Raw genomic sequence first — 13,127 nt, 5'->3', positions numbered from 1 at the left:
ATTAAAAATACAAAAACAGTAATAATTTGAGCTTGAGGGAAATACAAAAACAGTAATAATTTGAGCATGAGGGAAACATTGAGCTTAAACAGGTTTTGTGACTACCACTTCGTTATTCATTTCTGCTATCTGGTATTTCCTTTGAGATATTTTTGTTTATTTGTTTTTTCAAGCCAAGTCTTCATATTTTCCACGAGAGTGTCTGAGATATCTAAATGATGACTGGTGGTTGTTCACAGGGACAGGGTAAAATGCTGGGTCTATACTAGCGATGCATTAAAATCCTGAGAAATCCTGAGAAATCCTGAGAACAATTCATTTTTTCATGAACTACCTTTTAAAACATTGAGGCCATAGTTTACATGTAATAGAGTATCTAGTGTGAGTCTGAGACGCATTGAAAGTATTCACGGCATAAGTGCTATAGAGGGCGTTTTCATCTCCCCTAAAGGACAATCATGTTCTTTTCTTGCTTCTTTCCTTTCTGCCCAAGTCACATCTCCTCACTGAATACTTCTGTGTGCTGATTTTGTTGCCTTTAGGATTCATGAAAAGGAGATCTGAGGTATGTGGTCTTTCCTTGTGTGTGTGTGTGTGTGTGTGTGTGGTCACTATTCATGTAGAAATCTTTACATGAACTCTCAGGATTTTGTTTTTCTTAGGTAAATATTGGGACTCAAATGGCTAAAGCTCACTGAAAAGGTTTTCAAAGTGAATGCCTGATTTTATTTCCCTGCTGACAGTACCTAAGAGATCTAGTCATTCTATGCTTGTCAATACTTGGTTATGGTCAGTCTTAAATTTTAGCCACTGCATTAGATTAGATGAATGATGGTATCTCTTTGTGGTTTTTAACTTTGAATAAAAAAAATAAGGAAGTTGGATATCTTTTCACATGCTTATTTGTGGACTTGGTTTAAATCTTTTACTAATGTTGAGAACAGTCATAACAGTATTTCCTGTAAAATACTGATCACTTTCTGATATTCAGATCTTGAGTGGGCCCAAGATATTATGAAATGAAAATTGATTTAACTTGATTTGGTTATTAGGGTCTGAACAAAAACAGAACTTTCTGAGGCTGCTTCTTCAAATGACAAATCGAATAATTTTAAGAACATAAGTCACACAGTTACCAACACAGAATTCCCTTTTGTTGCTCGTATTTCAGGTTAAGGTTTCATTTGAAGCTATTTAAACTTAGTTAAGTAATATACACAATTTTACAAAAATAGCAGCCAGATACACTTGGTGCTGTTTTGCTCATGTAGTAAGTGTTGAAAAAGGAGAATTTCAATGGTTTCCATATCCATGCACTGTGTCTTCCCTGGAAAGAAAAGGAAGTTCTTTTTTTACCTTTGTTGGACATAAAAAATTCAGAGTGAAATATATGTTACACAGTTCTAAAAATGAAGGCAGGGGATATTTTCAGTAAGCTGTGGAGTTATTTTCAAACCCTTGTACTGAACCCCCATTTTACAACAGAATTGAAGTTTAATGAATAGTATACTAGGAATTCTATTATTGGAGGCAAAGATAAAGTTTTATCTAAAATGAGATTATTTTCAATGGCAAGCTTTGGTGCATTCCGTAGACTGTAGAAGTACAGGAAGTAGGTGATATTGTGAACGATTTCTCTAACATCTGCCACAAATAAATACTACACATTCCCTCCATTAGGAGAATCATTTGGCACAAAGACAATGAAGGCAAATAAAGTTGAATCACTTCAATTACCTGTCCCATAAGTAAAGTCTGCTTTATTTGGTTATGGTAGAGGCTGTGAGATTGTTCCTGGCTACTTATTTCCCTCTTTGTAAGAGGCCTGTGTATTCCTATCTAGTGTTTGTATTCAGACATTGGCATGAAACCTTTCTATGGGAGGCTTGTGCTTCCCCACCCTACTGAGTCAGGCTTGTTACCCACAAGCTGAAGATACCACATGTGAGAAAGAGGCTGTAAGTGGTGTCTGAGTCATGGTAGGGCTTTGCCATTGCTCATTATCTTAGTCCAAGATTAGAACAACCCTGTTCTGTGTGTTTGCTTTCCGATTTTTATTTAGAAATGCAGCACCAGGAGTCTTGATTGGATGTGATTTACATATTTGAAAACAACTTTTTGTTTGTTTGTTTGTTTGTTTTACATTTTGTTTTTGGCAGAGCAAGGAGTAGAATCTGGGCACTGGGTATGCTAGGCAGGTGCTACACTGAGATGTACCTTAGGCCTTGTTGGTACCACTTTAAAAATTTAACACACACACACACACACACACACACACACACACACAAACACACACACACACATATAATTTAATGTGTGTGTGCCTGTAGGTGCATGCGTGCATGCATGCGAGCATGAGTGCATGAGTGCGTGTGTGTATTTCAATTTTCTGTTAGCAATTATTTGGTGAAGTTAGGCTAATGCATTATTTAGGGCAAGGTTTGTGATGTTGAAAGAAACATCTAAAATATAATGGCTAACATATGAAAGCAGGTTTTGTTCCTTTGCATCCCATCAGTTGCCTAACCTAGTGGAGAAACTCTGCCTTCTGGGTGGTCAAGGATCTGGTATTCACACATTTTCTTCTTATATCAACTGCATCTTTGTTCACTTGGGCATGATTGAAGTTGTATGTTGACTTATCCATACTTATAGCTCCTGCAATGGAGGATAAGGAAGGAGGTCTACCACTAGGCATTTTCTCTTAAATACACAGCTCTTAAGCTGTTCATGGGGAAAAAAATCTCCACTCATATTCCATCACAACAGAGGATACAAATATGGTTGGTAGCAGCTTGCCTGTAAATTCCAGTTACAACCAAGGCAGAACTTATGTTACCATTAGGTGCTCTCGGGGGAAGGGAGGGTTGGAAAGCTGATAGATGGGACAGTCTACATTCCTCACACTACTGTCCACCCTGGCTTTCCAGGTCACTCATCCTCCACAAAATTTGGAATTTCTCAAAATACTGATGTTAAAAGAGATTTAGGACACGATTACAGTCAGGACACTGGTGGGAAATAAATATTATCTTTATATTTAACTTTTGAGAGTGGAGAACTCAGAATTCCTCTTGGCTATCTGCTTCTTTGTGCTGAAACCCTAAATCATGTAGGTGGGTTCCCTTCCCCCAACTTTACAATATTGGGCCCATAAGAAAGATCTAACTTAAAAAATACTGAATAAATGAAAAATATACTTACTAGGCTTCTTGGAGAGTGCTTGTTAGTTATAAAATATTCAGTCACATTTATCAAATACAGAATGAGTATTAAATGAATTTTGTGTTATTAAGTACAAGCAAGTTCCCACTGAGTATCTTGAACTGAACACATGCATTTATGTCAGTAACAGGAGCTATGGGATAGCTCATTTGATAAAGGCACCAAACCATTCCATCCCAGGACCCACATGGGAAAGAAGAAAACCAACCCTGGCCCTCTGTGCACGGAGTGGCTCACACTGCACTCCTAGTAAAAAGTAACATTTGTCAATTAACAGTAACCGAAGAAAAAAATTAACTGTGGTACTACAGAAATAAGTACAACCAAGGGCAACCTTAACAAAAAAAGACCACTTATAAAACATCTTGATGAACTGTGGAATACCAGACAGCAGAAAAGCTACAGACTAAGAAGTCTCATAGAAGATCCAGATAACAAGGGAGTTAGATCTTTTAAAAATGTGTTTTTAATAGAAATAGGATGACATCACTGTCCCTCTTCTCTTCTAACCTCCAGCTCCACCCAGATACTTTCCCATGCCTCCTCATTTTCAAGTTGATAGTCTCTTTTTCTTTAATCATTACTGTTGCATACATATATGAATGTGTACACACACACACACACACACACACACACACACACACACACACACCCCTTACACACACACATGGAACCTGATGAAAACATTTTTGTTCATGCATGTCTGGTTTCAAGACTGACCACACTGCATTGGACAAACAGATCTTTGAAACTTCAGGGATGAAGAAATATTAGATTACAAAGGAGGTTTAAAAAATAGAATGACAGCTTAATTATTATTTTTTGTTAACCAAAAGCTCTATCCAAACCCTATTCATCCTCTATTTTCCAGGAGAAAATAAAATGATATGATTCATTCCCCAAAACTGAAGATTTGTTTTTAAACACTTGGATCAATTTATATCAGGCAGTGTGGGGTGAGGCTGGCACTCCAGAGAAAAGCTCCCACACCCTGTCATCCAGACCTGCAACACTCAAGTCTTCAAGAGGCAGAAAGCTAGCAAGGTGGAGAGTCCCACAGTGGACATAGAAGATTCTCTTACAAGGGTTTAAGTAGTTGGGGAAAAAAAGCTTGGCTTTTGTGAAGAGATTAAAGACAGAGAAAGTAAAGGAACAATTATCCTTTTTATGGAATAGCTTGTGTTCTTCTAAAATTTCTTGTTAAGGTCCTAAGCCCTTCAGTGACTGCATCTTCAAATACATGATGAGGATGTATTTAGGTTAAGTAGGTCATAAGGATGAGAACTTACTTCCACAAGAGAAGGAAAAAGAGGAGGAGGAGGAGAAGGAGGAGGAGGAAGAGGAGGAGGAAGAAGAAGAATGCCCCCCCTTACTCTACTCCACACCTTTCTCTCATCCCACTCCAATGACAAAACACCTCCTGAAAACAGCTATCTTAAGCCAGAGGGAGGGCTCTTACCAGAACCTGACCACACTGTAAGAAAATAAAGTAACTGTTTATTCACTCTCTGCTGTTTTGTTCTGGTAGCTCAAGCTAGTTAACATTCTTTTCAGGGTAAACTTTTTCTTGCCACTTGATTTTTTTATATTTAGGAGTTGCCCACATTACATTGAAAAGCATATATCTACAGCAACAACAAAGAAATGAGTTCTTCAAGATGGAGCAAAATATTTTGGTCTTCTTTTTACAGTTGAAGGATAATATGTAGTCTCCATTTCCTGTTGCTATGACAAAATACCTGAAACTGGATTCTCAAATAGAAAACAGGTTTATTTAATTCACAGTTTGTGAGGTAGAAGCTCTAAGCAAACCCCTCTGTCTATTTGGCCTCTGGTCAAGACCTCTCACTTGAGTCACTACCTGGTGAAGAAGCAAAAGGAATTGGAGGGTCCAAGACCATGATGCCTTGTATCATTCTACAACAACCCATTCTCATTAGCTCTAGCATCCTGCATGTGACCAGTGTTAACTCCCTAAGAGTAATGCTCCTAATGATCTTTGGTAAGTTCCCCATAAACTAATACTAATACACTGAAGTTCAAGTTTAGCACTTGATCCCTTGTGAGAGCATTTCCAAACCATCATAGTTCCTGATGGACCCCCAAATAGAGCCTGTGTTAGAAAGTATGTTTTTTCTAACTTCAACTCTAGGACTTCCAGCGTTTACTTGTGTGTTCCATCACCTATTTATATTTTACACATATTCACTGATTCAAATATTTTAACTGACTTCAAAATTTATGCAACATGCAGATATAGGATTTCTTGATTCTTTATTGATGCCTAAATATTTTGATAGTATCAAGCCAAAACAGTCCTCCATAGGGATTGCTTTTACAGGGAAATGACTGAAGTACCTATACCATAGAGTAATTTTAAGGCGTTTAGAAACACGAGCCTTTCACTCTACTTAATGTTTTGAGAAATGGCCTCATTTAGTGAAAAAATATACAAGTGTTGCTTTTGCAGGTATTTTATACATTATGAGTGTGATATTGGCCGTCATTGGGGATGTTCTGCAGCATAGTTTCTTCATCTTTAATAGGTAGAAAAAGGCTTACAAGCCTAAACAGATATTGAGATGATAAAAAGAATTATAAATTGCAGAACATAAATTGACTTTCTATGAGTGTAAAGCATGAGACAGAAGAAACTACAGCTATGAAGACATGAGCACTTCACCTTCTCACAGCTATGTTCGTACTGTTGACTCTGTGGGCCTGCTCTATTGCATTTGTGTGGCATGTGGAGAACATTCTCCAATTGTACTCTATGTCCTCCTGTCCTTGTGGATGTCTGGCTTCAAGTATTATTTTAGAAGAAACAGTCTTCGAATTGTAAAACCAATGGTTTCTAAGATGGTCAACAGGTTTCTTATTATAGGGTTTCCACCCCCCTGGGGAAAATATTAGAAGAACTAGAAATAACAATTTATTTAATTATATTAATAATATTTCTTCCTAAATTATCTTTGAGGAGTTACTTCCTACTGTTGTCTTTTGAAAGCTGGCTTTAACTGTCTCCCTGCTCTGACTAGTCCAAGTATTCCACTGAAATCTTGTATATATTAAAGAGCTCTGGGAAAACAGGTCAGGAGTTCTAAAATGTTTTAATAAATGCAGCCCTTGTGGTATTCCCCTCATTGGTGTCATGTTCTATTTGCTTACTCTTCAGCTCAGTATAGGGTCTTTGTAGAACATGATTAAAATCAGTTTCAACTTATGCCAAATCATGTCCTCCCCTGACTTTTTTTAGAAGAATAATTTCCTCCATTTTATATGTCACAAAATCCTTTATAATTAATAAAGTTACTGTAATTTTCTAAAAATGTTAAGTTATTTTATAGGTCCAAATGAGAATTAGTTGCTATTAATTATTTGTCTGTTCTGGGTAACAGCTGTCTAGCAAAGTCTGTCCAGTTGTCATAGAAAATGCTCATATTTCCCCCTCTATGTCATTGTTACCTCAGAAAACCAGTGGAAGTTTGTTGGTTCAATTGTTTCATTCTTGCTAACTCCACTGGGCCAGCTAATATCCCAATTTAAGATCTCCTCTAACTCCTTCCCACAGCTACCTTCAGGTTTATGTAGTTGATTGCTAAAAGCTATGTAACAAAACCAAGAAAGCCAAAGCTTTTCGTGACCTGAGGTACCTTTCCGCTGCCTTTCTGGTCTTGACATTTCTCTCTGTGTCATCTCATGGACATTGACATATGGATGGGCTCTGCATGCTCCCAGCACAGCACGATGGTTCAGTAGCATACTGTATGAGCTTGCAAATAGGAAGCATGTTAAGCATTAGCTATTTGTGGCCTGTCACTGGTTCATAAGGTGGTTGTGAAGTGGTAAAGGCTTGCCAGTTAGCATTTGTGTGATTTAGAGTACAGGGTGTGAATATTCTTGTGTTTTAGAGACTTCCCACAAAAAATGTCTTGTAAAAACAGATGAACACCTGCTAGAATACTTTATCTTACCTGCAGGGCCCCCTCAAAATATCTACAAAAATGCTTCATATACTTCTGTGTAGAAGCCAATATTAAGCATTTTTTTTTTCATGAAAAGTTGAGTTTCCAATGCATGTGTATAGAGCTGCCAACATTACTACACACAAAACTATGGCTCTCTGGGAACTCACTGTTTAGGAGAAGAAAAAGATCGGTAAGTACATTGCAAAAGGTTAAATGCAATGAAATAAACAATTACACGTTTTAAAAGTTCTTGTTGGAGCTAAATTTACATATTGCCCATCCATGACAGAAATTCAGCTAGTCAAGAAATTCAGCTAGTCAAAGCTATCAAGGACACAAGGCAAATGTAAGCTTGATTTAAATTTCAGATTGAATAATCCAATAGACTAGGATTGGCACTTCAGCCCATCTTAAACTTTCTATTTGAGTAAGCACTTGGTTTTGTTTTTTGTTTTTTGTTTTTTTTTTGGATACAAGACAAAAAGCCAGTGCATGTATTAAATTGCATTGCCTTACATGGTTTGGGGAAGCAAAGCCAAAAAACATCTACCAGATATTCCATGAAATGTTGTTTATGTGAGCCAACAGAAAGAATTAGTTTGCACATCCGTATCAAATGCCCATGCTCTCAGTTCCCCAATTCTTTATATAGCTGTCATGAAACAAAGATACGCCTAATTGGCTTTGCCAGCAGTAAGGGATAAGCTATCTTTTTTTCTCTCCCATCTTTACTGGCTGCAACTTTCATTCCTGATTTGATACAGAATACTTAGCTTCCTCTAAAAAATGGATCCATGTTAAAATGAGTCCATATACAGATACATTTTTGCATAGTCTCCAAAATGCAATGACATACTGGAAGTTTCTGGGGTTGTAGACACTTGTAATTTGGGACTTGTGACTGGCATTTCCTTTAGGGTGGCAAGTGTCTCATGTGGCTTGAAACAGATGCTACTCTATGCCTTGTATTACATTATGCACTGTCAGTAACCTTAGCTCTGATTTATTCTTGATACTTACGTGTTATACACACCTAATGTCTGTGAAGTAGCCTTGATTCCAATATTATAATACTCATTATGAAGACACACAGGCATTCATAAGTGTCTAGAATGATTATAGTTAATACTATTAAATTTTGTTTCCAGGCATCTTAGAGAATTCCACTTAATTTTTCCCCTTCATTTATTCTGTTCTCACATCTTTCTCTATAGAAATCAGACTTGAATAATAGGACAAAGTATTTAAGAAGGCATGATACAGCTGCCATTTCTTTTAAAAAAAAATCTAATCTTTATCTATAAAATACAGTGGCTATTTAAATGCTCCATTGGGAAATATTTTGACATTTTACCTAAGTAATGGATAATGTTATCATGGTCACAGATGAATCAAATTTTTAATAACTACAGAACTCATAGTTGTTTGTTTTGAGCTCTATGTTCATCTACAGAAACTTGCATACAGTAAAGCAGGAAGAAAGGAGGAAGTAAAGAAGATTTATGCCTAATTTTATGTCACATTGTACTCTGAACTTTGTATCATCTCTTTATTTGCCAGTATTTAAGCCAATATTCTCCCTTTTCTCTTAAGATATTCATGTGAGATTAGATTTATTTGCTAAGACTCAGTTGGTTCTAACAGATATAGTTGAGGGGCTGCTTTTCTGGGCGGAAGAAACTATTTCTTGCCTCCTGGAATGCAATGAGTGGGGCCTGAAATGGATGTTCAGGGAGGCATATGGACAAGGGTATGCCTTTTCAGTCACTAAACTTAAGTTCTGCTGAGCTCCATTCTATTCAGGACATCTCTTTGTGGTTTCAAAATGGCTATCCCTCCTCTGTGCTTATTTAAAGTCCAAATAAACAGAATAGCAGTCTTTTCCTTAGAATTCAATCAGCCACCATCTATGTTTCAGTTTGAGTTTGACCAATTTATGGTTGGTTCTCTGGTTAACCGTTCCTAGGTTAATGGTTAGCTTTTGACTTTTTTCCACTTGGGAGAGGAAGTACTCTCTTCCAGATGCATTTGGCTTAGAATTTACGTAGAAGGTAAACAAAACCACACAAAAAACTTTATTGGTAATATTGGAAAAGGAGTCATATATGCCAGTCTCAAAAGCCAGCACACATAACAATGTCCACAACTAAAGGGGTACTTCAGTGTTCCTGCTGTGGATGACTTAGGCTGTAGTAGAAGTAGTCATGTAGAGGGTAACAAGTGTGAGTACTAGTTAGGGGTACCCCAATCTTTGTAATATACACACCAAGTATTCCTAGACTCTAAAATCTGCCTCAGTAACAAATACCACTCCATAGGACAGGATCTGGGGGCAGATTGCTGTGTCAATCCAGAATCCTGCTCACACAACACACTGTGCGTACCAGGTTTCCCTTTCATCTTTGCTATGTCAGTTGTTTTTACTCTTTCCTTACTTTAATTGCCTAGAGGGAGGCCCTGCCTCACCTTTTCCCTAAAGTATTTAATAATCAAATAACTGGTGTTGCAACTACTAGCTTACTGCAGATTTTGTATATCCATTCTGAGGAGATAGGCATTTTAAATTTTATTTCTAACTGTGGAAATAATTGGTAAACCAGTTCAACATCAACAAGAGCTCTAGCAGCGCTATTTGATGTAGCATGGAGGCCTCTTCCTGGGGTTGGTAATAAATTGTCTGCCTAATATATTTTCAAAGCTTAAAGGCAAAGCCACCTCCGGGAAAAAAGATCACAGTTAAGTGAGTTGGATATAGGCTGCATTTAGGAAGGCTGAGAAGGTTTAGTTCTAGGGCCTTCCATCAGCCTTGATATCTCTCCTGGAAGACTGCTGGAATACTATTGTAGTCTCTAGTTTCTGTACTACTACTACCACAGACACATGCACAAACACACACATACACACATACACACATACACACGCATTGAGATTTTATTTCTTTGGACTCACTAATCAGTTTTATAAAGAAATAGTTTGGAGTAGTATCCCACTTATTCTGTTGTATGTGCAAATCACCTGGGAGTCTTCTGAAATGTAGACAATGTTTTTACCCATGATTCTGCATTCTCAAAGACATGCAGCAGATCAACTGCAGGGAATGCAGAAACTACTGTTGCTCAGACCACATACTATACTTTGAGCAGCAGGCTTTTAGGTGTGTTGGCAGATACAGCAACATGAGCTTATTTAGAGTATGTATATATGTGTATTAATATATAAAATCTATCTATCTGTATCTATCTATCTTTCTCTGTAATATATATATATATATATATATATATATATATATATATATATATATATTCTTCAGGCTCATTAACACATTGCAAGTGCTTATTAACTATTTGTCACTAGTGAGTTCACATCCAGCAGCACAGAGCAAAACACTTCCACAAATTCAGAAGCAACTGCTGGTCAACTCCCCTCTGGAAGATAGGAAGTTTAATTCTCTGTTGACTACACTGCTCTAGATACTTCTAGAAATTTCAGAGTAGCATGATTTGCCAGAGAAAAAGTTGATGATTTAGAAGGTGCATAATCACTGACAAAACAATGGTCTAATCTAGACTGCACTATGTTTCTCTGGAGTCTGTCGTCTTCTGCTTGCACACTTCATGCCTGCCCCTCCAACACAGATCAAGGCATACTCAATGTAGCTCTTCATTTTCAATGCTGGCTAAGCTCTCACTTTGGAACTCTTGACACCTGGTCTTACTTAAATCCTTTGTGTTATATAGATTATTTTCTGTTTAATCTATAATTCTTATGGAACAACCACTGGCGTGATAGGTAAAAACCCAAACATAGTAAGACTTTCTTTTGGCCACTAGCTCACAAATAATGATATGCAGACTTATTATTAATTATGGAAGCTTGGCCTTAGCTTAGGCTTGTCCTAACAGCTCTTATAACTTAAATTAACTCATTTATTTTAATCTACGTTCTGTTGCATGGCTTATTTCTCTCCATACTGCCCATGCAGCTTCTCTACATATGGTTGGTGACTCCACCTTCTTCTTCCCAAGTTCTATGTCTGCCTGGAAGTTCCACCTGTACCTACTGCCTAGCTATTGGCCATTCAGTTTTTTTTTTTAATTATACTAATCACAACAATACACTTTCACACAGTGTACAAATATCCCACGACACCCAAAGTTTATAAAGTTGTTAATAATCCAATGAAAATGGCAGCAGCAAGTAAAAACTTAGCAGTCAAACAACCAAACACATTTTTATAAAACTCCCCATGCATATGGCCATGTATGTGTCCTGGTGACATGTTAATCTACCCACAATTATCTCTTATTTTATTGTAGCCTATGACTAATTTTAATGTCTTGGAGGGTAAGACAAATGTTGCAAGTGATACTCTGATGCTTCCAGTTTAGCTCTGGAGCCTGTTTGCAGCATGTAAATGTCACTATAGCACACACAGCACTTGAGCCTGCTTCCTGACCACAGGTGGGGTGATGTCATTCAGCCATCTTACCCTTTGGACACACTTCAGTATGGAAAGGACCTGCATGGTGATAAGCACCCGGCACACTTCTCAGTGCTTCTCTGTGACCAAGACACAGTTTGGACTTGGGCGCCACATAGTCTCCAGTGCCATTTGCCCAGTGTCACATGAGTCTTCAGTATTTCTGTCTCCTGAGAGCTGTCATGACAAGAATACACATTTGGCCTTAGCCTGCCGTTATGTGAGATCATTGGCCTGGATGAGGACATGGGATGAATTCTCTCAAGTTTCCCCAATGAAAGGTGAAGTGAAGATTGCCTGTAGGGTAAGGTTAATAGCCCTAGCAAGATTCTGCCTCACACTATGTTGGTACATAAAGAAGCCACTTGAAGATCAGTCAGGGTTTGGCTTCTGCTTATAGGTTGCCTCGATATGCGCTGAATCATCTCAGAGGTAAAACTCAGCTGTTTGAGGGAGCTTAATAGATAGTAGCCCATTTTTCTTCATAATTAGAACTGAGTGTGGACAGGCACTGGTAGCAATTGGCTGGGAACTATATTAATCACTTTTCTCTTTGCTGTGCCAAATGTCTGAGGGAAGCAACTTCAAGAACTTACTTTGACTCACAGTTTTGAGGTGTCAGGTCCAATATGACTGGGCAGGTGAGGCAGCCCCATCTATGATAGCAGATGTGTTTGATGTACTTCTGTTCACATTACCTGGACAAGACGCAGGGTCTGGGGAGGAGTTATATCTTCAAACACTCACCCTTAACAACCTTTAACCATCTAGTCCCTGTCTCCTAAAGCATCACAGCTTCCCAAAGGAATATCACAAGCCTCCAATGGAGCACTGCAAACATTAGCCCGTGGAGAACATTCTAGATTCATACCAGGACTTGCTGGAAAGACAGCTTTTGACACAGCTCTCAATGATATGAACCCCTTGGGGATCCCTGTGTAATTCCCTCCCCCAGAGTGTGGAGAAAACCTTATAATTTGCTTCAAATGGATGGATTGTGACAGCTATGCTGGGATATCATTTCTGTGATTATGTCACACAAGACTGTAGCTTGCAGTTTGCCAACAGGCTCTACTCACTCTTTCTCTCACAGACTTTGAAGGAGCTTCAGTGAAGAGACATTCCAGTGGCAAGAGATTGAGGGCAGCTTCTGTCAACAACCCACTGAAGATCTTAGGCCTTCTGTCTAATGTCTTCTAAGAAAGGGACCCCAACAATAGCCACAGGAACTTAGAAGGTGATTTTTCTCTAGCCAAGCCTTTGGATGAAAACTTACCCCCCCCTGCCTCACAGCTTCATGGGAGCCTTATAAGACACATTGAAGTAGGGAAGGAACTAGGCTATGTAGAATCTTATTTAACAAAAACTGTGAGGTGATGATACATATGCGTCTTGAGTTGCTAAGCCCTGTAACTTGTTTCTAATCAGTGTATAATGAACACAGGTTTTGAAAA

This window comes from Onychomys torridus, chromosome 23 (assembly GCF_903995425.1).
Source record: "Onychomys torridus chromosome 23, mOncTor1.1, whole genome shotgun sequence".
Lineage (NCBI taxonomy): Eukaryota > Metazoa > Chordata > Mammalia > Rodentia > Cricetidae > Onychomys > Onychomys torridus.
The sequence above is the reverse complement of the archived record's forward strand: the minus strand, read 5'-3'. Positions refer to the sequence as shown.